The 26,006-nt window shown below is 48.6% G+C and overlaps 1 protein-coding gene across 3 annotated transcripts in view; it reads left to right on the top strand.

The window, feature by feature from the left end:
* The first annotated feature begins 3,648 nt into the window (after window positions 1-3,648).
* Window positions 3,649-26,006, top strand: part of DAAM2 (dishevelled associated activator of morphogenesis 2) — a 105,013-nt gene continuing 82,655 nt past the window's right edge. The window contains exon 1 of one of the 3 annotated variants that reach the window (XM_046640213.1): window positions 3,649-3,730. The gene's annotated coding sequence lies outside the window, so the exon portion shown is untranslated. Of the gene's footprint in view, window positions 3,731-4,136; window positions 4,428-23,394; window positions 23,414-26,006 lie in introns of those variants that run through there. The other 2 variants (XM_046640214.1, XM_046640216.1) reach the window with 2 other exon arrangements.

The following is a 26,006-nucleotide window of genomic DNA, read 5'->3' as shown; positions in this document are numbered from 1 at the left end:
GATATACGGTTGGTGGGTAGGGGTTCCATCAGATGACCTTGGAAAAGGCCCTCCCATTTCATGGACTCTTCAGAGCTCAACAGCATCAAAAATGGCCCTAGCACTGAGAGCCACATGTTTTATGAGCTTCACCTGCTCCTCTTCCCAACAGCGTCTGAGTCATCTCACCTGACCAGGGATGGAGACTCCCCTCTCCCAGACCTGGAATATTCTGTGCACAGCCCCACTGCCCCTGTTCCTGTCCTCCTCAAGCTCCCCGCCCACGGGCTCTAAGTCTCTGGCCCTGTGTCACCACATCTTTAATTCCTCCCTTTCTCTCACTTTGCCTGGAATGAAGCCACTCAGTTTCAGGCTTGTAGGCAGGTTCTCACAGACACTGCGTGTAAAGAAGAGTTAATGAGGATATTCTGTTTCTCGTTAGGTCTGCCACTTCATTTCTATTTGCTCTGTTGTTGCTAATTTCTATTAATTCCGCTACCTCTTCTTATGAGTGTGGACCATTAGATTGGCCTGTGGCATGATGCTAAGGGAGGATGGCCACACCAGTGCTCCTGATACTAGAAACGTTAGTCATAAAATCCTCTCTTGCTTTAGGAACTTTCCTGTATCCTTTTTTTTTTTTTACAATAATAATTAAAAATAATTAAAAATAGATATGATTTATTTACTACTTGCTATGTGCTGGGCAACACAGACAATAAACCGTTAGAAAAGCAGGATGAATATTGAGAAGAAAATGGTGGTTGGAATATAGATTTGGGCATAGAGACAATGGTTGACTTTCCCAGACAATTACTGAGCCTGTGGTGGGATTCACGAGAAAGGATGAAATCACAGGAGGAAAGTCTGTGATGTTCAGGAGAAGAACGGCCGCTCACAGATCCTGGGGATCCTCAACATCCTGGTGGAAGAGGAGCGCCCAGGAAGATTAACTGAACAAGGGAAGTCACAGCGATGGTAAGGCAGCCCTGAGGGAGGGGAGTGTTTCAAGAAAGGAGGGTCTAAGCATTTCAAAGGACGTGAGAATGAAGGGTGACAAGACTGGATTCATCTCAAAAGCCATGGGACCCTAGAAAGAGCAGCTGCAGGCATTCAGGGCAGGATGCCCCAGGGCGGCCGGAGGGCGAGGGAGGTTTGGGGAGACAGTGGGCTACCTTAAGTCCCAAACAGACTGCGGCACTTTCCAGTTCCTCAGTTGACGTGGAAACTGCTTCCTCTTGGTTGAATTAAATAGAATTCACGCTGACTTAGTAGGAATAAGAATTCTTTATTGGACTTTTTTGTTTTGTTATTAAAGATGCTGCAGAAAATCCAAAGAATTGGAATCAGAGGAAGTAGGTTAGAGTCCAAGGTCCCTTATTTGCTGACTGTGTGATCTAGGGCAGGACATTTATCAGATGTGGCTTCTTTTGTTACACAAAAAAATGGAGGTTATGGTGATGCCTCCCAAAATCATGAGGTCCAGAGGAGATATATGTGAACAGGCTTTGAAAACTATAAAGAATTATGCCAGTGCAAGGTATCGTGTTAAAAACCGTTGTCATACCTGTAAGCTAATGTTCAGGAATTGTCCCAGTATTATTTCTTGGCGGATCAATGAGAGTGTATCAGGTAAGATTATACTTGGCTAAATACAACAGAAGACAACTATAATAATTTAAATCCATAGGAATTTATTTCTCTCACCTAATAAGAAGTCAGAGGAAGGTGCAGCCACATACAGATGTCATCTAGGGCCTTCGCTTCCTCTACCATACTGCTCCACCATCTTTAACTGATTGGTTTTTTTTCTCAAGGTTGCAAGAGGGCTCCTGTATCTCCAGGCATCACACCCATGTTCCAAGAGAGAAGAAATGGGGAAAGAAGGAATAGAGAATGTCACAGGGTTGAAGGGGCATGCCATCTGAATCCCACCTTTTCTCAAAAAGTTTTTGCGGAAGCTGATCCGTGCATGCCAACCTCACCAGCCAGAACTGGCTTTCATAGCTGCTCCTAGTTACAAGGGAGTCTGGGATGGTGAATGTTGTAGACTTCCAGCTTCTTTAGTTGAGGAAGGCAAGGGAGGAGGGGTGTGTCAATGGCTTTTGGAAGCCAATTTTCAGTGTTTACTACAGAGCAGGGCTCACCTTGCCAATGGAGCCTTGATGTGAGGAAGGGGATGGAGGGATGTGGCAGTGGGATATGACGCTCAGGAGGGAAACCTAACAGGGAGCAAACAGCAGGGCTCTGGGCCCTGTATGGCTTGGACCTAAACATCTTGTCTGGTCCCAGCCAAGGAGCCCAGCCCCAAGACTTGGCTCCTCTGAAATCAGCCCTAACCAGCTGCTGCCAAAGGGGTAAACACATTCCAAGTCCTTGAGTCCCTGCTGACTGTAACTGTGGTTCAGGCACCCCCCCGCCCCAATCTGGGCTCATGGAAAGTTCACTAGAGTTGTGTTGTTTTAGTGATGATTTGTGGTTATCCGTGCTCCTTGTCATTGACGGGGAGTTGAATACCTACACATGAATGTTATCTAACTGTACACGCAATTTGCATCTCATGTATATTATTTTTAAGTTCGTTCTCTAATCCCTGGGAACCATGAAGAATTACACTCTTTTTTCCTACTCTGGGAGGATGGCCCTTAAACCAAGCCTTTTCCCGAAGCCCCTGCAGCTAGGTGGAGAAAGAGACCACCAGGAGAATCCAGACCTGAACACCTAGAAAACTCTACATGGATCCTCACCCAGTGCAGGCACTGTCTGCTTGCATGCTCCTGCGGGGGTGGGGTGGGGTGGGGTGGGTGGTTGGGAAGCAGAGATCAAATACTCACCGTGAGGATGGCACCAATTATGGAGGAGACAGTCGCTCTTGACAAAGGCAGTTTCCAGTTCAGTCCAGGAGATGGATCACAGTCACATTTAAGAAAAAAAAATTAAAAGCAGTTTTTAAAAGTATGAATAAGAGCTATTGCAAACGGCTCAGACTCTGTGTATAAGCAATGAAGTAAGATGAATGGACTGGCACTGAGTTGGAAAAGCTATACAGAGGCAGGGAGTGTGGAACATAATTTAATAAAAATAAACTTTTTTTTTTTTTTGCATACACACTCCCAAAGAAGAAATGGAAAAGTTGTCAGGGTGTGGACCAGGGCTTCTAATGAGCTGTTCTGGTCTGCCTGATTTGTCTCTTTCTCGCCCTAGCATCCTCCTGGTGCTTATTGTCTCACGAAGGGACTCTCTGGGGGAGGAGCGGCAATCCCCAGCACCTGACCCCCAGCTGCCTCAGACCAGGTCTTTTTGCTGCTTGCCCAGGGGAGGAGCGAGGAGAAACCCACTGCCCAGGTCGCTGCTTTTGCCTCCTTGACCCTGACATGTTTCCAAAACAGAGGGAGCCCTGAGAAGGCTCCTTGCCAAAGCTGGAAACAGCTACCCTCATTGTCTGCCTCGCCCTGCCGCCTGCGCGCTCCCTTCCTCCCTCCCCTCCTTTCGTCTGAAAGTGTGAAAATTACAAATCCCAAGGAGCTGCAATCAGAACTCTACCTAGGGAGAACGCAGAGGATCCTTGCCATAAATATGCCGCTCCAAGGCGCCTGACGTCAGAGCGGGGAGGGCGGACGGGCGCAGGCCGGGCGGGGAGGCGCGGGACCTCGGGAGCCCGGCGGAGGACGCAGCGCGGAGCGGGAGCGGCCGGCGCGGCGCAGCGGGGGTCGGGGCTGCGGGGACTGCGACGCGCCATGGGGGCCTCGGAGTAAGTGCGGCGGCCCGGGCTCCTCTCTGCCTCGGGCCGCGGAGTGGGCGCCGGCCGCGGGACGCTCTCTGCCGGCGCTTCCACACTTTTCTCTCCCTCTGCTCTCTTTACAACGCTCAAGGCGATTGGAAAGGCAGCCGCTCCGCGGGCTGGCTGTTTTGTTTCTCCAAAGTGTTTGCAGGAGTCGCGGATGCTTGAGCGGGCTCCCAGGGCCTGTGTGCGTGTCTGTGTGCATGGGTGTGATTTGCGTGTGTGTGTGTGTGTCTGTTTTGGCCCATCTGGACACAGGAAATGTCTTTGGAAAACTTTAAAAAAATGTTTTTGTGTGGCTTTGAAATCTGATTCCTTGTTGTCACAAGTGGACAAACATAGCTGGTACCCCCCAAATGGACAACTTTGTGGTGGTGGCTTTTCCCGGTTCAGCTTGTCTTTCTTCGCGGATTTAACTCTTCACAGGCCCCCAGCTCCCACTCGCAAGCCTGGCCTCGGGCCAGCAGGCAGGGAAGGGAGTGGGACGTTCTTGCTCTCAGCGGCACTGGGACCTTGGGCGACAGAAGGAGCATCCCAGCAAAGGGGTCCTGACTCTGGGGACCTCAGCACCTGCGGGTGCTGCCCACGCTCCTGCAGTGGCCCTGACATCGCCAGGCGATGGGACTTTGACTTAACCCAGGAAGGAAGGAACCTGGTCTGGAGGCAGGTAATTGTAAGGAGGATGAAGAGGAGGAGGCGGTGGTGGCCAGGGTGCTGCAGCTCTGTGTCCAGCCTTGTCCCGGGAGCTGGATGGATGTCTGTCACATGCGCCCACGGTGGGGGACGTGCTGGGTTTTCTGGGCGCACCACGGTGCCCCAAACAAGATGCAAGCTCCTAACATAAAGAGACATGTCTGAGCTGTGGGGTGGAGGAAGGCAGGGGGGCGGTGGGGGAGAGGGAGAGAGATTTTTATCAAAATTGAACACAGATTGCTGAGGTCTGGGCTTGATTTAACTCTTCTCTCTCTGCCTTGGCCACTTTTCCACAGTTCTGGGGTGGATTTGCAAAGTTCCTGGGAAGGTGGGAAGGAAAATGACACCTCTCTAGGAAAAAGTCCCTGGAGGGACTACATGAGTTCTACATGCAAATGAAAGCGACTTCCCATCTTCAAATAGTTTAAAGTTTTGTGTGTCGCCTCTTCTGAGTTCGGTGTCAGTTTCTTGGATTTCCCTGAAAAGTTGGCTGACGGAGGGAATGGATTTTCCCTAGGACGTGGGGGGATTTGTGCTCACGGAGTGTGGGAGGAAAGAGGGTGCGGGGCTCCATTCTCCCATCAGCCTGGATTGCCCAATGCCTGGCGCTGGATGTCAGTAGCTGGGGTCAACAAACGGGTGACCACAGCGAGAGTCCTTTTGGGCTTGCCCTCGCTGGGTCTCTGGTTCTGCATTTTGCAATAGAGTCAACCTACAATGTTTGGGTGGGAGGAAGATTACTGGACTCTTCCTGTGTCCTAGAAAAATGAGCAAACGAAGGGACAGGGAGGAAATGTGGATATAAAAACAGACCCACAGGAAGTTCGAGATTTGGGAAAGATTTTAGAAATTATACAGATTGACCCCTAGGGAAGCGCTGTAAAAGATGGAGCAGACGGCAATGTCAGAAACAGACTTGTTGCACTTCAGGAATCTCTGTCTTCAACTTGAGTATGAGAAAGATGAAGGAAAAATCACCCTCAGGGCAGTGTAAACAAAAGTGCGTGTAAACAGGGGTGGCTGCAAACCGTGAGATGCGCGTGCAGGCGCGTGTTTATGCCCTCGTGACCGTGTGGTGACGGTGGTGGCCTCAGGCATGGAAGCATCCATGGCCCATTTCTCATCTGTACTGGGAGCTGCCTCCGACCCTCATTTCTTCCTTTTCAAAAAAACAACTGTGCTGTTATTGTCTTGATGCCTGGTAGTTGCAGGCTGTGGCTCGCAACTCCTAGCCGGGTTTTCAGAGCTTCCCCTCCAGAGGCTGGGATGCCTAGGGAATACTCGTGCCCCCATCAGGACAAAAAGAGGAGAGAAAATTCTCCTGGGTGTTAGAAGAAAGTCAGGAGTTTGGGAAAGGGGAGGCTGTGGGGGCAGGACCAGTAGGAAGGCCTGCGACTGTTTTTTTCTTGGTGAGTCGGGGGGAAGACTCTGAAAGACATCTTCTCTCTCCAGTCTTCTTTCCCAACCCTTGACCCCAAAGTTTTGGACACAAAACAGGTTAAACTCTCCTCCTTGCTGAAGAGCCTTGGCTCCAGGGGTAGAGAAAGGGGAAGTCTAAGTGCAGGTGGTCAGGAGGGTGTAGAGATCCCCGAGGCCAGGGCTTGCTTCTTTGATTCCAGTGGAGCCAAGGGAAGTAGCAATTTTAAATGTTTTCGCTTTTTCCCACAATTTATGAATAGAAGGCTAAACACCCGGGGACCGAGGGAACCCATCAGAGGTAGAATCCAGAAATACTCTTGTCTCGGCACAAGACTCCTCAGGGAGAGCTGAGGACAAGGACCGGGTTTTCAGCTCTTTCAGCCTATGGGGTTTCTCCGGAGGGTCGGAGCAGTCCTGACCCCTCTGGGTTTGCGCTGGGAGATGTTTCACCAACTTCAGACCCGGGACGAGTTCCCAGGCCGCTGGCGCTTGGGGTGATACTGAAGCCTTCTCATGGCCCCTTCTATCAGCTCGGGCTTCTGGCCAGCCCTTCGGTTGTCTCTGAGATCAGAATACTTAGAGAGGAGGCGTTCTCAGGCTCTCCCGAGGGTCCAAAGGGCAAATACACTTGTCAGAAAGAACAACAAGGAGGGTGTCCTTGGCTTTGATAGCAGATGACCCTGTACATCTCCACAGCCAGCAGCTCTGTGCTCGGGGATCCTGTGTCCTTCAGCTCTGGACTCAGAGGCAGCCTGGCCCCGCGGAGAGTGCAGACTTCAGAGCAGACTGCCCTGGGGGAGAAATCCTAACCTGGGATACACTGCTGATTCCTTCTGAGCTTCGGCTTCCTCACCTGTAAATTGAGGATAATGCTCACCTCCCGAGCTTATCACGAAAATGATATTTATGCAGATGGACTGAAACAAAGCTGGGGGTGTTGTAGACCCTTAATAAAGGGAGTATCATAATTTTATTCTTCAGTTTTCAGCCATCAAGAGCCCATGACTTGGAAGGGACCTCTTCCCAAATCTGGCTACGTTTTCCGCTATTGATGGCCAGTGGGTGGAGTCTCCCGGACTCAGGTCACCCTTACTTCCTCCCTCTAGAAAAGGTTGCCAGTGGCGATCATCCATGAGTGCAGCTGGTCCATTACCCTGAAGGGTGGGAGGAGGCACAGGCATCCTGCATCTGTGGCCTGTGTTTGGGCTCTCAGAAGGGAGAAAGACAGCGGGACAGGTTGTCTGTGTATGGTGGGGGTGGGGCCGGGGGTGGGGCAGAGAGGCTGGCCCCTGATTAATGCGCTGTCCGGGGGAGTGGCTATTCCATCTGACACTGGAGAGAGCAGCTGCAGGTTCCCTTGGCCCATCTCAGAGCTTCTAAGTTATCCTTCAAGTTGACATTTAAGACTTTGAAGATCACATTTGTTTCTGTTTTGTTCAAGCTCTCTAACGGTGGCCTGGGATGACTTTTCAGCTTTTAAGAGGCTCAGCCAGTGGCCAGCTTCTCTGAGATGGCCCAGACTAGGGGTCAGTGAATTCCTCATTCCTGCCAGTATCTATTTCTCCAACGCTCTCCTCACATTTTTTGGTTTGTTTGTTTTTTTTTTGTTTCCTTATGAGGTTATAAAACTGTGCGGCCAAGATGCTGTGCAGGGGGAAATGCCTTTTCTTTGGACGTGTGTATCATTCTGCTAGTGCTGTGCAAGGCTTATCAGACTAGGGGCATTAGCAGGTGTTGTGGGGTTCTTTCTGGGTCTGCCCCTCCAAAAAATAAATATAAGAAAAAAACAAAACCTGGGAAAAATAAACTTTAGGCAGCTTGGTATCTCTTTGAATCCTGGCTGAGGAGGAGCTGAATGATTTGTGGGTGCCCCACAATTCTGTGCAGAGAGCTTCAGAATCAAGTAGATCCAGGTGTGAGTTCTAGCACCACCAGATCACCAGCTGTCCCCCCTCTCTGGGCCTTCTCCATCTGTTCAATGAGAACTATAAGATTCTTACTTCCCAGGGTTCTGAAGATGAAATAATAGATGGGAAGGACCTAGCCAACTGCTCCGTGCTCAGCAAAATGTGAATGCCTTTCCTCTCTCTAGGTCTAAGCTCATGGAAGTACATGGGTTTGAATATTTGTCCAGGAGTCAAAGTAAATAAGCCACTTATTCTAGGGTTAACACTAGTGCCCTGAGGTCGGCTATGTCGGCCTGGAGATGGAGACCTTTCGTATGAAAGGGAGGCACAGATCAGCGCTCCCCGTGCCAAACAAATGGCAGCCCCATAGGAGCCCATCCTCCAATAAAGGAAAGGCCACCAGCTCACTCAGCCATGAACCTGGGATATTAGTGAACTTTCCATAGAGCTTATTTTAGAAATGTTAAACACTGTCTTGATCCAAAGAATCAAAGTCAAAACTGGGGAGAGAAATCAATGAGGCAGTACCCAACATTAACATCTAATAATAATGGCAGAATGACAACGGTACCTTACATTTGTATAAGCTCGAACTCTGAGGGTGGAAGGGACTTACCCTATTTCACACAGTGGGCAAGCGGAAGAAATGAGAGGCGAACAGCTATCCATGCCGTGGGTGGCAACCCTGGCTGCACAGTCAGATCATCTGGGGAGCTTGCAAAATGATCAATACTGGGCCCACCCCAGCCAATCAAATTAGAGCCTCTGGGTAGTGGGGCCCAGGCATTGACGCTTCTACAAGCTCCAGGGTGATCTGAAGTCTAAGTTGAGAGTAGAAGGGCAGAGTGAAGAGTACCAAGGTTAGGGCCCAGGGTATCAGGCCTGGGTAAAACAGGCGGCATTGCTAGGATTTAAGCTGCGTGAGGACAGGGACTTGTGTGGTTCTCCCTGTATCCTCAGCACCTAGAGCCGTGCCGGGGCCCCAGGTAGACCCTCCATAAACGTTGGCTAAATGAATGAATGAACAGGCTACTCTAGATTAGGAGCTGGCCATTTCAAGAGCCAAATCCAGCTTGTCACCTTGTTTTATAAGTGAAGTTTTATTCACACTCATGCCATTGTTTCCTGTTTGTCTATGGCTGCCTTCACACTAAAGGGGCAGAGTTGAGTTTTTCAGTAGAGGCTGTGTGGCTCACAGAGCTGAAAATATTTATTATCTGGCCCTTTAACAGAAAAAGTTTGATGACTCTGGCTCTGCATATCAGACAAGATCAGAGCAAGCATAGCTTAGGGAGGGTTATTACAGCCTGTGGCCGAGAATATAGATTCTAGAATCAGACAAACCTGTGTTTGAATTCTGGGCCCCCCCCCCCCCACTTCCCTGTTGTAAGACCTTGTACATTATTTCACCTCTCTGAGCCTCAGTTTTCTCCTCTGAAAAATGGGAATGATAACACCTCCCTTGAAGTGTGGTTACAAGGACTGTCAGCCCCTGGCCTAGAGTAAGCACTCAACAAATGTGAGCTATCGCTATGATCGTGGTTGTTGTAGTTACTGGCAATTAACCAGACAGGAGGAGAACTAACTAAAGTCAAAATCTAAATCCAGTATCATGGACAGAATAAGAGATGTGGGAGGAAAAAATAATCAGTTGGTAAGCTGGTGTGATGAAGAAAAACTGATGTGTGGTTTTGGGGGGCCGGGGATCCTTTTAAGACAACACAGGTCAGGTCGGGATGTGTGAGTGAGGTGCTCCTGTGTGGCTGGCTGCCCTGTTGACCAGCAGTCCCCGGCGTTCCTCAAGCCTTCACTTAGGTTTTATTGCACTGAATCTGGCCTCAAGCATGTCCCCCCTCTATACCCTTGTTTGTAGTTCTTTCTACCTGAAAGCCGCTTCCCCAGTCCTTATCTCCTACTTGTCCTGCCAGGCTGGCTGAGTGTCTCGGTCTCTCTCAAACTCCCTTTGCAAGGCTCTTCCTAATCACGCCCTCCTCCGCACGCCCGTGAACTTGGCACACGGCTCTGTCACAACCTTTAACACACTGCACTTCAGTCAAGGAAGGACTGAGTCCCCTCCATGCCTTCTACATGTTTGGAGCTCGTAAAAGTAGGATCCGCACCTGTTAGGCAAACAAACAGTCAGTTAGAGCCTTGATTGAATTCGAGGATATCTGAGTTAACTCAGAGGAATGAGCTGGCCTCGCCCAGGTGCTGATGGCATCGCGTGAGCAGGTCCCCGTAGCTCACCAGACAGAGAAGAGCCACCCCATTTATAGGCTGTGTGGACCCTTTGTGTCCTCTTCCCTCTGCTCTGTGGTGGCTCCTGCCCTCTGGAACACCTCTCCTAAGGGGTACCCGGGGACAGGGAAAGATGGAAGAAACATAAAACCACCTCTTTGACTCCTTGTCAGCAGATGTGGTGAAAAGTTGGGTTTTGGCTTCTCTGGGCTTTTCATGTCGACGTGCCAAGATAATTGGGAGTTGGCTCGGGGTGGTCAGCTTTCATTAGCACGGTACTGGAAAGAAGCGTGGTCGTGGACAATGGCAAACAGCAGGTAATTCACAGCATTTGCCACTGGACTACAGAATGTGTTGCATAATTTTTATAGATTTTAGTGGCAGATTTATTTTGGCGGCAGATATATATTGTGTGTGGAATAATATTAAGATAAAGTTCTCTTCTAATGGTTAAGGAGAGGGCACAGAAAAATCTTGGCCTTGAATTAAATATTCCTTTTGATCACCCCCAAATGGACAATTAGGAACCGCCTCCTAAGAGGAGGAGGAGGGAGAGGGAATGAAGTTGTGTTTCCATATCGGGCCTCACGGTGCCCATGGTGCAACACTGATAAGTTTTTAAAATGTCTTCTTTATTTGATTTTTCCCAATTATGAAAATAATTCTTCTTTGCTTAAACAAGTGAATCAATATCATGCAGAAATACGAAAAGACAAATGGAAAATGAATAGCATCTCTACCTCCCTCCACACCCTGGCAATTAATATTAATAGCCTTGAATCATACCCTTCCCTTATCTTTTCTTTTGTTCCTACAAATATTATAGGTGTGTGTACAGGTATAATGAGGTCTTGTTGTCTGAGTGTTTTTTTTCCCTGAAATGGAATCTGTGCACATTACTCTGAAGCATACTTTTCTTCTCCTGGTCCATGTATCAAGGTCATCCCTGCAATGGATCAAGCTCTTTTTTATTTTTTCTGATTTCTTTATGCCTAGACACACACAGCTCTGTATATTTGAGATCATGCCACCCTTGAAGGGATGTTTATTTTTCCGTCAGTCAGTTATTAAATGTGGTTTCATTCTGGATGCTCACCAATTTGCATCCCTGATCTGACACGCCAACCATCCGTCACCCAGGAAAGCTTTGCTTTGGCACTAGCCTGGTGACCATCCTGGGTATGACTACATGTTATGTGTGCACCTGGGGAAACTATGGAACATCAGGCCCTGTGGCTGTCCCCACCCCCTTTTCATCAAATTTAGCCTTCCCTCCTTGGGTCTCCTCATTCACGGAATTTATGCCAGAAACGCAGCAGGAAATATCAAAGACTGATAGGTTGGAGGACAGTCCTGATGGAGCAAATCAGGCAGTGTAGTATAATGGTCAGCTCTGTGGACTCTACACTCAATTTTCCTGACTGGGTCCAAATCCCCACGGAGTGGACACTGGTCTGTGCCGCCCAGGTTCCCATTCTGGACTGACTCCCAGCGGCAGGCAGTGCTGGCAGCGGTCAGCCCTTCTTGGAACTGCCTCAGCTGAAGAGAGTTGCCCTGCCCAGTCACTTCTTTTTTTTTTTTTTTGAGGAAGGTTAGCCCTGAGCTATCATCTGCTGCCAGTCTTCCTCTTTTTGCTGAGGAAGACTGGCCCTGAGCTAACATCCATGCCCATCTTCCTCTACTTTATATGTGGAACGCCTGCCACAGCATGGCTTGCCAAGGGGTGCCATGTCTGCACCCGGGATCTGAACCAGCGAACTCTGGTCATCGAAGCGGAACATGCGAACTCAACATCTGCGCCACCGGGCTGGCCTCCTACAGTCACTTCTGCCCATGCTCCCCTCCTGGGTTGCCTGCCTCCAGTGACTGGTGGGAGTGGTGAAGGCCTGGGTTCTCTGTACCAGTGTGGGGAAATTCTAAAGCCCATCCCAGCTTCAGGGCTCCCCATGGTGTTGGCTGAGGCCTTCACTGGGGCTGCCTGGCTGTTCCACTTCTCCCTTCCTGTGCCACCTCTTATCTGTCCTTCCCTCCCACGAGCGGTTGATTCCAAGAGCCCTTCCGAATAACCCTCTGCCTGCGCCAGAAATTTTGACTACTTTAGATGAAATTGTTTGGGAGGCGTCCATCATTTTCTAGGTAATTGTTGGTGGCCATGTTGGAGTATGACAAAGTATACTTTTTGCTTGTGCTCTGTTTTGTGTGTTTTCTAGGTGAGATCCAACTGATTACAAATAGAGTTTGTCATAACTGGGAAGACTGAGCAAATGTTTTGATTTTATTGCCAAATTTGCATTTGCCCCGCCCCCAACCCCAATGCTAGGCTGAGGGGTGTGGGTGTATCTGGGTGAAAGCATGACCAGGTGGCTTTGTTGCCGTCCTGCCTAGAGACGGGGGATGGACAAGTTGTCCTTTGGGAATTCCTGTTCATCTTCTGGGTGCTTCTGTAATATAAAGGGATCGATCTCAGAGGACCCTGCTGGCCTGCTGGGAGCCGCCTTCCTGCCCGCATGGGTCTCTGCCGGATCTGAGTGGTTCTGATGGGTGTTGTTTCTTCCTGCTTTGTCCTGAGCCTGGGCGATCTTTGGCAGCGTGTGTTAAACGTTCCGCTTTTCAGGTTATGTACACTGGTCACCCGCCCTCCTGCCAAAGCAAAGTTTGCCTGTGTGATGGATGCTCGATGTGCCAGATTTGGGGACCCAGACGCACAGCTCCACATCTGACCACATTCCTGGGGGTCAGTGTCAACACTCCTTCCCTCACTGCCTCCCAGCCTTCTCAGCCCCCGGCCTCAAGATGCCCTGACCGGGCAGCGAGGGGAGGGAGTGGTTCCAGGTCAGTCAGTATTTCCACAGGACCAGAGGCAGCTTTGAAGTTAGTTTGAAGGCAGTTCAGAGTTCCTGTGGACTTTGGGCAGTAGAAGGGCCAAGCCATTTTAACTCTTCTTTTTTAATCTCTGTCAATATATTTATCAGTCTGTTCCCTATCATTTGGCGTTGGGCTGGCAGCTGCCCAGATGTAGAGTTAGGAACTGCCTCTGCCTTTGCAAGATGGTTGATAATTTACCATCATGGCAGCCCTGAACAGAGGTAAGGTTATTGAGGTCTGTGGCTTCCTATATGGAAGCTGGGGCTCCCAGAGCTGATAAACACGCTAGATTTCTGAGTATAAAGCTTTGGTTCAGAGGACAGGCCCTGGGTTCAGATTCTGGCTCCACTTCGCACTAGCTTTGTGGCCTTGCACAAGTTACTTCATCTCTCTGTGCCTTGGTTTCCTCATCCATAAAATGGGTTGTTATGAAGATGAAGTTAATGCATGATTTGGTAAGAAGAAAAAATAAGTACTTGAAAGCATGGCTGGCACATGGTAAACACTAGGAAGTCTTAGGAACGATGATAATGATGATGGAGATGATGATGAAGAACAGGGACCAAATCTCGTTCGCTCTTTTGGCCCAGCATCCTGCACAGCGCCTGGCACAGGACTGGGGCTCAGCAAGCATTTATTAAATAAACTATCCCACTGCCTTTTGCAAAGTGTCTACTGCCTACTTCGTCTGTTCAACTTTCTACCAAAATTAGAAATGTTTTACATTTAAAAATTTTATTTTGACTTTTTATTGAAGTTCAACATGATTCAGAAAAACACACAGTTTATGAGTATATAGCTCAATGGATTTTCACAAACTGAACACATCTATGTAACTAGCGTCCAGATCAAGAAATAGAACATTCCGAAGCTCCCCGCTGCCCCCACCCCCGAAGCCCCTCATGCCCCTTTCTGGCTACAACCCTTCCATGGTCCTGACTTCTAACACTGTGCATTAGTTTTGTCTGCTCTTGAACTTCATATAAATGGGATCATACAGTGTGTACTCATTTGTGTCTGGCTGCTTTTGCTCGGCGTGATGTTGTGTAAATCAGTCTTTCTCATCGTTGTGTAGTATTCCGTTATGTAACTGCACACACGTTATTTATCCACTCTTCTGTGGATGGGCATTTGGGTAGGATCCAAGTTCAAGGCTGTTGTGAGTAGTTTTGCTATGAACACTTGTGCGCTTGTCCTTGGGTGAGCATATGACTGCATTTCTTTTGGTGTGTTCCTGGGAGCGGAACTGCTGGGTCATAGGGAATGCATGTGTCCAGCTTAGGAGATGTTGGCAACCAGTCTTACAAAGTGGTTTTTCCATGTTTCCCATTTTCTGTAAAGATGAGGAAGCAGTTCCAACTCGGTAGTGCAGGCGCTTGAAACTTAAAAATATACTGGGTTTCCTGAGACATTCGTATCCTCTACATGCTTTATATCTATCTGAGAGCTCACATGTTCTAGAAAGCCTGAGGGGGTAGGGGGTGGGGGGGGGGAGGTGGGTCCTCTATACCAAGCCCTGTGCCAGGTGTTTTCCCTTATACTACCCCACCAAGTCCTCACAGCAATCCCATGAGGTGAGATTGGCATTCTCACCCCCTTTTACACGTGAGGAAACTGAGGCTCAGAGGGGTTGGGTGACTTGCCTAAGGTCATAAAGACAGAAACTGTCAGAGTCAGAATATAAACAGGTATGCCTGGATCCAGAGCCTGTGCACTTTGAGATCCGATGGTGAATAGTTTTGGCTTCAGTGCTAACACAGGAGAGAAACAGACACAGACGTGGGAGCTGCCCCCCTAGAACCTGTGCCAGCAGTGGGGTGGTGGCTGTGAGAAGCTCTGTAAAAAGGAGTAGAAATAAGGCATCTCAACGACCTTGGGAAGCCAGATTGTTTTCCTGCCCAGGGGCAGTTGGAGAAAGTCATAAATTTCCTGGAAGGCAAGGGCGAGCATGTAATTTACTGTCTAAACCAAGACTCTTTCAAGAGTGAAAGGGGCACTAACCAGAAGGGACAGTGGGGAACCAGGCGTCAATTGGGACTGTCCCTGGGGAAATTGAACATGTGCTCACCCTCTGGGAGTCTGAATGGGGCCTCACTCTCCTGGTCAGTGGGGCTGTCCAGCTTCCTTTTAACTCTTTCAGAACGCTGTCTGGAGTTTGCCCTGATGCGATGTACATCTAGCCTCCTCTGTCTATGCTAAAACAGGGTCTGGCTTGCTTCTTCCCCTCTCCACACCATTCCCTACCCACGTGGGGCTCTTACAAGGTGAGCTTCCAGTGACAGGTCCAGTTACCATTGAGATGCATGTGCCAATGGCCTAGAAGTTCCTAGAAGGCTAGGGCCGTGCCTTAGTCACTGTGGTATTTACAGCCCCTAGCCTGGTGACAGGCACAGGGTTAGCACTCAGGGAATATTTGTTGACTATACATATCCCTTATCCATGTGCCCATTCACTATTCATTCATAGTTCATAGAACAAGAGCTCCGTGTAGATTCTTTCCTCTTCTTTTGATCTGATTCCTGTTCCACTGGTCCAGAAAGAGAAGTCAGTTGTGTATGTGTGCATGTGTGTGTACATGCAAAGGACAAGGATAAAAGGGATCAACTTCACGAAAAGCAGAAGACGTATCGTGGGATTTGGTGGCAGGACTTAGGTTTGAATTTCAGCCATCCACCAACTAGTTGAACTGCCTTCAATAAGCGATTCAGCATTTCTGAGCCTTAGTTTTAGTCCTGTGTATAACGGAAATGATGGTAATACTTGTGGCATAGGACTGCTTGGGGGCTGTTAGGTAGGGTCTGTGAAAAGTGCTCAGTTCACTGCGAAGTGCTGTATCCTTCTGAGTTGGTGGTTGTGGTGGTCCGACAACTATTTGAGAAACCCCGTGAGTAAGGCATTGTGTGCAGAGGCAGGTCGTGTGGAATGAGTCCTGGTGAGCAAAATTCACTCCCCTCGGGGGCCTCTAGTCTCTTAAATTGAGGCCGACAGTGCCTGTGTGGCGAGCCCATGTGACTGGGAGCTTTTATTAATAAATAAGGAAGAATCAGCAAATTCTTCCAAGGCCTTAGGGATTGGATGTGGGTGTCAAAGATAAGGATGCAGAGGATAATGAATTTCTCATTAAGCCCACAGCTGCATTTTCACTAAAATAACAGCAGGAAACACTTAAGGGCTTATGTATGTCCAGCAGTAGCTTTGATATAACATAGTGGCTTCTAGTGCAGATGCTGGGGTCCAAATTCAAATTCCACCACTTACAAGAATTGCCTTGGGCAAGTATTTATCTGCCTGAGACTCAGTTTCCTTTTCTGTAAAGTGGTGACAGCGATCGTACCTACCCCCAAAAGAAGACAAAATTAATGCATGTACGGTACTTAGACCAGCGCCTGGAGCATGGCGTGTGCTTGTAGGTCTTTATTATTCTTATTTGCCAAATAATTTGCTTTCCATTGGAATACTAGGTCCTATGTAGTGCTGATGCCATGTGTAGTTAGAGGAGGAAAGATCGTTTTGAGACAGGGGAGTCGGGGAAGGCTTCGTGGAAAAGAAGCATTCAGAGGTATTTTTTAAGACTTCTTTTATACTCTCAGCAAGAGGATTTGCTTATTTCCACGATTGCTCTGTTCTTAAAGCTCTGAATGTTTCGTATGGAAGAAATTCCTTCCCTTAAGAAACATAAGTCGAATGCCTCCTGGAAGTTTGAAGCTGAATGAGATGTGGTCCCTGCCCTCATGCATTTCCAAACTAGTTTATCCTTCCTTGTGCCAGGGAGAGGGGGTATTAAGATGAGTCCTCTAAGAACTCACAGTGTCGTTGGGGAAGGACCTACAAGTCAAGGATACTATTCCATGTCATCAATGCTATGAGAAGGAGATGCTCAAAGTTGAGAAATTTAGATTCCATGTAAGACTGTTTGGGAATGTAAGGAAGTTATGGAATCTCCTTCCAGGTTTCTGTTATTAGAGGAGTGATTTCATCTGTTGGGATGGTAAATACATGGTGTTTCCTGCAGCAGGAAGACGGACAACTGGTTCCTATGGTTCCTTCAGCCCATTTGTGCTGTCCATATAGTTGCGTGTCTTACAGGCAAAAGGCACAATGAAAACTTTCTGGATTGTTCCTAGACAATGTTGACAAGGTCTTAAAAAATGTATTCCCCACGTTGCCCAAGGATTGTTGGAATTTTTGCTTCACATGCTTCATCTCTAATGCTGTGGCTTGTTTTAAAAATCCCTATCTCAAAGCCAGTATGCAAAAGGAAATCTTCCTTTTGCCTCCATCCACAGCTCTTCTTCCCTTTCCAAGTTTTCCAGTGAAGGCCTGATGAAACGCTCAACTTGTTCAAATTTTTATAAATTAAAAGAAAAATTCTTCTGGTTTTTCAAAGCACGCAAATGTAATTCTAATACTAAAATGGTGCTATAGAATAATAAACATGAAAAGATGTTCACCCTTACTTGGAATCAGGGAAATACATAAATTGAAATCACAAGGAAATATCATTTCACACTTGTCAGATTGGCAAAAAAAAATTTATACTCATCAGATTGGATGTAGAGCCGAGGATAAATCTCATTCACTAATGGTGGGAATTAATTTGGTATGAACACTGGAGAGCAAATTGGTGCTGTCTGGTAAAGCTGAAGATGCACTTACCCTATGTCCTAGGTGAGTCTGGAGAAACTCTAATGCATGTGAAAAGGAGGTATGTTCAGGAAATTCACTGTAGCATGGATTTTAAGAGTTAGAAAGCAACCCAAATGTCTATCATCAACCAGAAGATTGGTTCCGTAATTTGATATATACATGCAACGGAATACTATGGAACGCAGTGGGGGGAAAATGAAGGCGCTAGGTAGACTGCAATTGCAAGGTATAATCTCAGAAACAATATTAAGTGGAAAAAGCAAGTTGTGGTAGGATGCTATTGCTATAAAGTTTAAAAGCATACAAAATAACACTCTCTTTATTTACAAATATGTGTATAATTAAAGTATAAAAACAAGTTTGAGATAACTGCTAAATTCAGAGAAGTGGTTCTCTCTAGGAAGGCAGAAAGGAAGACCAGGGAGGGTACGAAGGGGCTCCATTTATATCTGTGATGCTTTATTTCTTATATGGAGTGATGGGTAGACATATGTTTATTTTACTATTATCTACCTTTTGTAGATAGCTAAAATAGTTTTTAGTTTAAAAAAAGGTTGGCTTCAAAAATGGGCACAAGCTCCTAACTCATTTCCTCTGCCCGTTGGCAAATAGACATGCCGAAGAGAGTGGATACAAAGCTGCTCCCCATTTGCTCCAGGTCCATATGGGAAATTTTAGGTAGATGTGACCATCTTCAAGTGGGCTGTTCTCCAGACACCTACACTGGACCCTTTGTGCACATGGCAATCACTGTTTTTGAACTAAAAATCTTGATGTTTGTTTCTGACTTGTGGATTTGTTGGGATCATATTTGATATATTGGTGGAGATGCAAACTAGAGTCAAAGTAATAGAAACCACACAGCAACTCTCTGGCTCATTCTCTGTACAGCATTTTGCTAGAACCTTGTCTCAGCTCATCCCTTGGGAGTTACTGGGATCTCTTGCTAGTGCTGACAAGTGACCACAGCCATCATCCTTTGACGAGGACAGGGGACCGACGTCTCAAGTATTTCTCATTGCCCAAGGGTGAAGGCACCTCCCTCTTCCCACCATGACCGCCTGGTTTCGGTGAAGTTCTCCCTCCCTTCTGTCTTCCATTAACACAGCCACTGCTCTGTTCCTCTTGCAACATCTTGCCCTGAAGTGGGAAAGTACCCACCACTGGGAATTGCTTCACTTTCTTGTACTTGACGGTGAAGCCACGCTGACTTCTTCCCGGGGTGTCTTACTCAAATGCAGTTGATTCAGCTCTTTCATGTGTCTTACTGTTTGTTACAGACCCCTCTCCCTTGGAATCTGGTTGGAGCCCAATCCGAGTGACACACACTGTGTTGGCCTTGAGTGCCCCGTCCTCTATTATGCAGCCTCTGTCCTTGACTGAGCCGGTGAACCCCCGTGCTGAGTTCTGCGGCAGGGAGCTCCTCCTCTGGCTGGTGTGGTGCTGGCACCGGGCGCTAGCACTGGACTGGCTTTCCTCTTTGCCTCCCGCTCGTTTATACATCGTATAATTCATCTTCATTAAAAAGAAGAAAATCACATGAAATTGGGACTTTGGGGAGCAAATCCCGGTGTGTGGTTGCTCTGAAAGTCTGCATTGTAGTCTGTATCAGTCAGGCTCTGGGCAGAAAACTGTTGACACTCCCAAAAGGGTTTAACTGATAAGAATGTCATGGGAGGACTGTTTGTGGAGAGATATGGGACTAGAGAAGATGTTGAGGCACCCAGGGTCGAGCGACAGCAGGAAGCTGTTAGCACTGCTACACCTGGAGGGTGAGGGGGAAGAATGGTGCGGTCACAGCCCTTTGCCAGCAGGAGCTGTGGCCCTAGAGAAGCAGTCACTGCCAGACCCTTGGCTTAGCAGAGAGACAGTGGGAGAGTAAACACTCTGAGGTCTCTCTCCTTCCATCCTCCAGTCACTGGTCAAATCCCACCCACCGGGCACTGGAAACCCCAGAATCTGGGTGATGCATTCCAGAGAGGCCAGCCCCCTAGGCAGGAGGGTGGCAGGGGAGGGGAGGGCGTGAATGTAGAGCAGCAACAGAGAATAGTCAGCACCTGGGCTGTTTCTACACGCATTCATCGTGGAACTAGAAAGACCTGGCATAGTGAGGAGACTCGGATAATTCAACCTGTAATAGCTTTTGGGCAATTTGGGCTGTGTTTTTGGACTGGTTGACTCCAGAAGGCTTAGATGGGTAAGCCAGGAAGAGGGTCTGGGAGGGAAAGGGACTGACGGTTATGGTTATGGGCCAGGTACATTGTTTTATGCTTTGAAAAGGAAGATGTTTTGAGTGTGACTTAGGGATTGGCTATTTGTCATGCCCTAAAAACTTTGCACTCCAGAGAATGGATGTTTCTACCTTAAAGTGATTGAGCTTGGAGTTCTCAGTTGTAGGATGAGGACTTGAGACCTGGTCCAAGCCCGATCCAAGTGATGCATGTGACATTGGTCTTGAGCGCCCTGATGGATAAGCGTGTGAAGCTGAGGATGCCCTTAGTGGGAGCTAATCTTTCCAGAGTTTTCCTCATGACTCTGCCTTCATCTGCATCACTCCTTACCCTCACCCTAAGGCTTGCCTGAGCGCACCTCCCCTCCTGTGAAGGCTGTGATATGTGTCAGAGAGGCAGCCTTGACTGAGCGGCCCTAGGATGTGGAGACGTGGTCTCTAAACACTGTGGTAAGGTACAGAGAAAGGAGAAAATCACGTATCCAAACTCATAGGGGTACAGGGCCTGCCCCTGAGAATTCCCAATGCAGTATATAAATTGGGATGCACATGCCAAAGATAAGGACACCTGGAAAATAACATATCAAGAGAAAGTTCACAATATACAAACAAAATGTGTACTTGGTGAAGGAAGGTGGGGAAATGGAGCCATTCAAGTTGGTGGGCTTTGTGGGTAGAGTCCATGTTCTATCACGAAGTAGCCATGTGACCTTGGATAAATGTTTGACGTCTGTCAATAGACCTCAGGTTCCTCATCTGTAAAGTGGGCAAACTAAAGGTGTATTTTGTCCTAGGCAGTTGCAAGGATTGCAAGGGATTGTCCCTGTGAAGCACAGTGCCTCACACATCATAGATGCTTGATAAGTGTGGGCTGTTGTCAACACCATCATCATTCCTGGGGTGAAAGCCAGTCACTGCTGGGAAAGAGGATTGAGCACCCAAAAATTCCAGAAGACTTGGCACTCCTTTGAGTCTTTTAATTTATCTAGTTCATTGCCCTTTTCCAACCAGCCTCACAGGCCTCGATTCTTTGACTCAGACTCGTATCCCATGAAGGGTGAATGCCGAGGCTGCTGGTGGATCTGGCCACCTGCTTGGGCCCCTCTAGGTGGGGAGTCATGAAATGTGCAAGAAGAGGTCATCTGGTCTAGTGTTTCCCAAACTGCGTTTGAGAAAACACCAGGTTCTCACACTGACCTTAGGAAGAAAAGTTCTGTGGTTCAAGAAATTTAAGCAATAGTTCCGCCTCCCCTGTACTCACCCTCACGGAGCCACGATGCGCAGAGAAGCATGCAGGACGAGACTGGTTTCCCATTGTTTAAACTAGTATTCTCTCAATTTATTTATCTAAAGAGGACTTTTTCCATGGGACACCCCACGGAACTAGAGTGTATCAGTTACAATTTGTGTTCAGTGGCATAGTTGGAAACCCGCCTGGCGTGGCTCTGTAGAGTGGGTTCTTTCTTTTTCTTATACAGCACGTGCAGCAGATGCAGTCCTGAATTGGCAGAGTGGCACCACAGTGCCATCAGGGACCCACTTTTGATGAAACTTTTGTCTTTGTGCTCATTGCCTCTTGGTTACAAGGTGACTGCGTCACCTCTAGCTTCACATCTGCAATCCAGGCAGGAAGAAAGAGAAGGACAGAGCACAGAGAGTGCATGCCAGCTAACTGTCACCTTAACGAGCTTTTCTGAAAGCCCTCTCCAGAAGCTGGCCAACATTGTGTTAAGGAGAGAGAGACCTCAAACTGCAGCAGAGTCTAGGGAGATGCTGAAAACTTTTTAAATGGGCGTGTTGGTGCCTCAAACAAAAGCAGGGACCTATTAGTGTGGAAGAAGGAGAGAGAGATATTCGGGGGGTAATTCACACTGATCCCCATGGATCAAACCTTTGCTTCTTTCTTCAGCAAGTCAATTATAAAAACGTTCCATGCAAAAGAAAATGAAAATGAACAAAGCAAAGAAACCCACAGACTGACGTTTGCTATCAGTAGAAAATATGAATTCTAAGAGACAAGGCACTGGGACTGCGGGGCCAGTGTAGAAGTGGCCGTTGGAGCATGCGCAGGTCCTGGCTGCTGGGGAGGCTCCAGCTGCAGGCTGGCCCCTGTGTGCACTGCCCTTGGTTATTGAAACCCCTTCCCCGAGGTACCTGGAGTTATGTCATCTTGCCCTGCCCTTCCCTTGCGTTGGGCAGCCAATGACTAATGGGAAAAAGCTATGGAAGCCGCTGTCCCCTGCCCCACGGAGGGCCAGTGTGGCGTGCACTTCCCCCAGAGCTGCCCCAGGATCAGGCTGAAGCTAGACCTCCCCTCAAACCACATTCTTCCCAGGTCCTTCCCCTGCCCTCTCTGGGTTCTCCTGGGAGCACAGCCTCAATAAACGACATATACGCAAGCTCTGTCTCAGGCTCTGTTGTAGGGAGCCCAGTCTAAGGTGTCCCGGGTCAAGCAGGCTGCTCTTTCCCTCTGTCTAAGGGAGTTGGTCTAAAACCCTTCCCCTCAGTCCTGCTTGCAGCCCCTGGTGGGCTTCAGCTTGGCCTGGGTGTGTGGGGACAGCTCTGCATGCACCCTGGTGATGGCTGTGGGGCAACATCTTCCCAAGACCTATCAGAATGTTGGAGGTGGCCTCAGCACAAGACACTTAGCGAGGGGAGAGTAGCACTGCATCTTCTCCGGGCAGACAGATATTCTTAGAAACTTGATTTGCATTCTTAAGCCCACAAACTGTTTGAAGGGACTTGCCGTGTGTGTGTGTGTGTGTGTGTGTGTGTGTGTGTGTGTGTGTGTATTTTCCAGCTTGTGGCAATGGCAGCTGGGTATTTATAGCTGGATCTACAGGGCCATTCTCACGTGGCTAAAGAAAATGAAAACCTCATGTGGGCTCTGTTTGGTTTTCCCTCTGCCTTTGCCATTGCAAACTCTCCGGTTCTAAAACCCTTGTTGTTGTAACTAGAGCCGCGCGGGGCATCGCGAAGATTGCGAGGTTATGTAAATTTACTATTTCAGGCAAAAGTGCCTATTCTCCTTCAATCAGGCCACAGGGTCTAAGAGGGGACTTTGGGGGAGAGCTTGTGGGTGACACGAAGTGGCAACCCCACCCATCACCACTCTCTAGAAAGTCTCCCCGGATTAACCCTGTGGAATGTGGATTCCTCAGATCACCTCGTGATCCCTCTGCATATATGAGCTCCTTTGAAAGAAAATGATTTTCTTCCCCCAGTGTTTTTCTGTATTCCTAAGTCTTTTGTGCTTGTGTTTTGCCTTCCTGGTTAGACTAAGAACACCCTGGGGGCCTGGTCTGCTTGCCCAGGTTACCACAGCTCTGGGCGGGGCCTGGGAGCGAGGCAGGGTTGGGGGGCCAGACACTCAGGCCCCTGCTTTCTCCAAGGATGGCTTCGGAACTCGTGGTCTTCTCTAGACAGCAAGGTTGGGTGGTTTGCCTGACCTTTATGAGAGGCCAGTAGGCTTCCTGACCATTTTAGGCTGATGAGGTGGAGGGACCCAGGACCCCGGTAGACTCTCTACCATTTGATTCTGGTCATCTGGAACTCACACATTCTTACTTTGGATTTATGCAGCTGGACCACAGGGCAAGGTGACATAGCCCATACCTGCCAGGACACACGCAGGTCCCTGAGGAGCGTACAGAGGTGAGAGTTTAAGCTTAGCTGCCATCACCCCAGGGAGCTATGTCCCCTCACTGCCTGGCTGTCCCCAGGGCTCTCTGACCTTCTCCCGCTGGCCCACCACACAAAGGCTTTATAAACTCTTACTCTTCAAACTTGCCAGATAATCCCTGCCATCTCTTGAAGACCTACTATGTGCCAGAGCTGGGCCAAGCACCTGCTCAGTTCAGCCCATCTCATTTTCACAATAGACCTGCAAAGGGAGTGTTATCCCATCTTATAGAAGAGGAAACTGAGGTTCTGAGTATTTAGGTTCCTTGCCTGAAGTCTCATAGCTAGTCCGAGGCACAGAGGGCTTTCCAAGGAGGTGTGCCTGACTCCAAGACCCGTGCTCTCTGTTCTGCACCCTCAGACGTCACAACTGTCTCCCTTTGCAATAAGCTCACCAACTCATTTCCTGACTTCTGCTGTGTTATAACTCTCTAGTCTCAACAAGCAGTAATCAGTATCCCCTCGCTGCCCCACCCCCACCGCCTGTGTCAGCTTTCTAGTCACAGAGTGGAAGGTGACTTCTGATCTGGGGTCCGTGGGTAGCTTCTGGAGTGCCTGTAGCTTGAACACCATGATCCTGCATCTCGATCCCGCACCCTCCTCTGTGCCGCGAACACACCCACACCCTCTTTTCCGGCTCCCCCTATCCCCCACTCCTGTGAGTTCTAGTGGGTTTCGAAACCCAGGGTAGAGCCAGCAATTCGTTAGTCTTTGTCCTGTTTCCAAGAATCCCAAATACACAAGAATTCCTCCCTGAAAAGTCAAGCATTCTTGGGGAGAGTGTGTGTCACCAAGAGAGAGCGAGATACCTCACATTGGGAAATGGGATCTGGTCCCGGCCAGGAAAATAAGTGTGGATTTCAGAGCCAGACGGAAGTGGATTGGCTGTCCCTGACACCGCCCCCCCACTCTCCAGCTACTCACCCCCTCACAAACCACAACTGGGGAATTTGCCTCCCCAGTTCATCTGAGGGCGCTAACCGGATGACATTTTCCTCTGATACAGACGGAATGAAGAGGCAGATGGGGGTGCATGAGTGTGTGTGTGTGTACAACTCTCTTCACCTGTGGTCTCTTTCTGTGCAGTTCCTCTTGGCATGAACCACTCATTTTGTGAAGAACCTTCTAGTGAGTTTTTTGGGGGTGGAGTGGATCCCAGGACAGGGAATGGTAGGCAGTGAGCCTGGTCACTCTTCTGTGGGAATAAACAACTCCTTGCACTTTGGGCCAGCTCCGCTCACCAGAGGGTCTCAGGGACATGCACAGGACATCTGCTCAAGGATATTGAGAAAGCAGCCTGTCATGGCCACATACGCAAATTCACGGGCTAGAAATAGAAGATGAGATCCAAGAGGCAGTGTGTGGGAAGAGTCGGTGTGGAGTGGGCTATAATCAAGAAAAGCTTTGGAAGGATATGAAGGTGTAAAAACAAACAAACCAACTTTCCTTCCTTGATTACAAAAGAACTGCAGGTTTATTATAGAAAATGTAGAAAATACACAGAAGCAGAAAGACAAACATACTCTTCGCCTATAAGCCCATCACTGGGGGACTGAAAGGGCCTTAGGTCTTTCTGGCCCTCCACCCCTGCCCCCAGCTTCCCACCTGGCCACAAACCACACGTGGGGAACCTGACTTCCCAGTTCAGTTAACATTTGGTAATTCCCATTCCAGTCTTTTCTGTCTGCGTACATTTTTTTTTTTTCCTTTTTCTCCCCAAAGCCCCCTGGTACATAGTTGTATATTCTTTGCTGTGGGTCCCTCTAGTTGTGGCATGTGGGATGCTGCCCCAGCGTGGCCCGATGAGCGGTGCCATGTCCGCGCCCAGGATCCGAACCAACGAAACACTGGGTCGCCTGCAGTGGAGCGCGCGAACTCAACCACTAGGCCACGGGGCCAGCCCCTGTCTGCATACATTTTTAAAGCAAGTTCGAGGACATTGCACGTGCAGATGTTAGACAGTTTTGTATTCTGATGTTCTCCTCCCTCCCTTTAGTATTGTCAACTTTGTAAATGAGAGAAGTTTCGAGTGAGGTGTGGAAAGGGGTCATAGGGCGTGGTTTGTTGGAGAGCAAGCTCAGACTAGGGGAGGGCTCTAAAGCACAGGAGGGTGCCACTGGGAGGGAAGATCTTTTAAATGATGGAGGGGGAGGTTGCTCTGAAGTTCCTGTATGGGCTGTGAGCAGCAACAAAGTGAGTCCTTGACTTTCCCTGGTGGCAGCTCTCTCTCCAGTGCCATGATGGAGGCTTGGTATACAGTGGACAATGTCACGAGCACGTCACGTACCATTGGTTTTTACAGCTCTGAGATTTACATTGTTAGTAACTCCATTTTACAGATTTGGAAACTAAGGCATAGAGTAGTTAAGAGCCTTGAGCAAGGTCCACACTCCACAGCAGTAGAGCTGTGATTTCAGTTCGTCCATCTTTCCTCTAACCGCTGTCCTGCATAGCTTCCCGTTCCATGAAAGCGGGTGTCTCCTGGGTACACACTTCTTGCTCAGACTTTCTGGATAGGCTTTTCAAAGAATAGGGGGCACCCTCCCAGCGATTCCACGGAGGACCG

The sequence above is a fragment of the Equus quagga genome, chromosome 15 (assembly GCF_021613505.1).
Source record: "Equus quagga isolate Etosha38 chromosome 15, UCLA_HA_Equagga_1.0, whole genome shotgun sequence".
NCBI classification, from domain to species: domain Eukaryota; kingdom Metazoa; phylum Chordata; class Mammalia; order Perissodactyla; family Equidae; genus Equus; species Equus quagga.
Note: the sequence above shows the minus strand (reverse complement) of the source record. Positions and strands in the feature narration are given on the sequence as shown.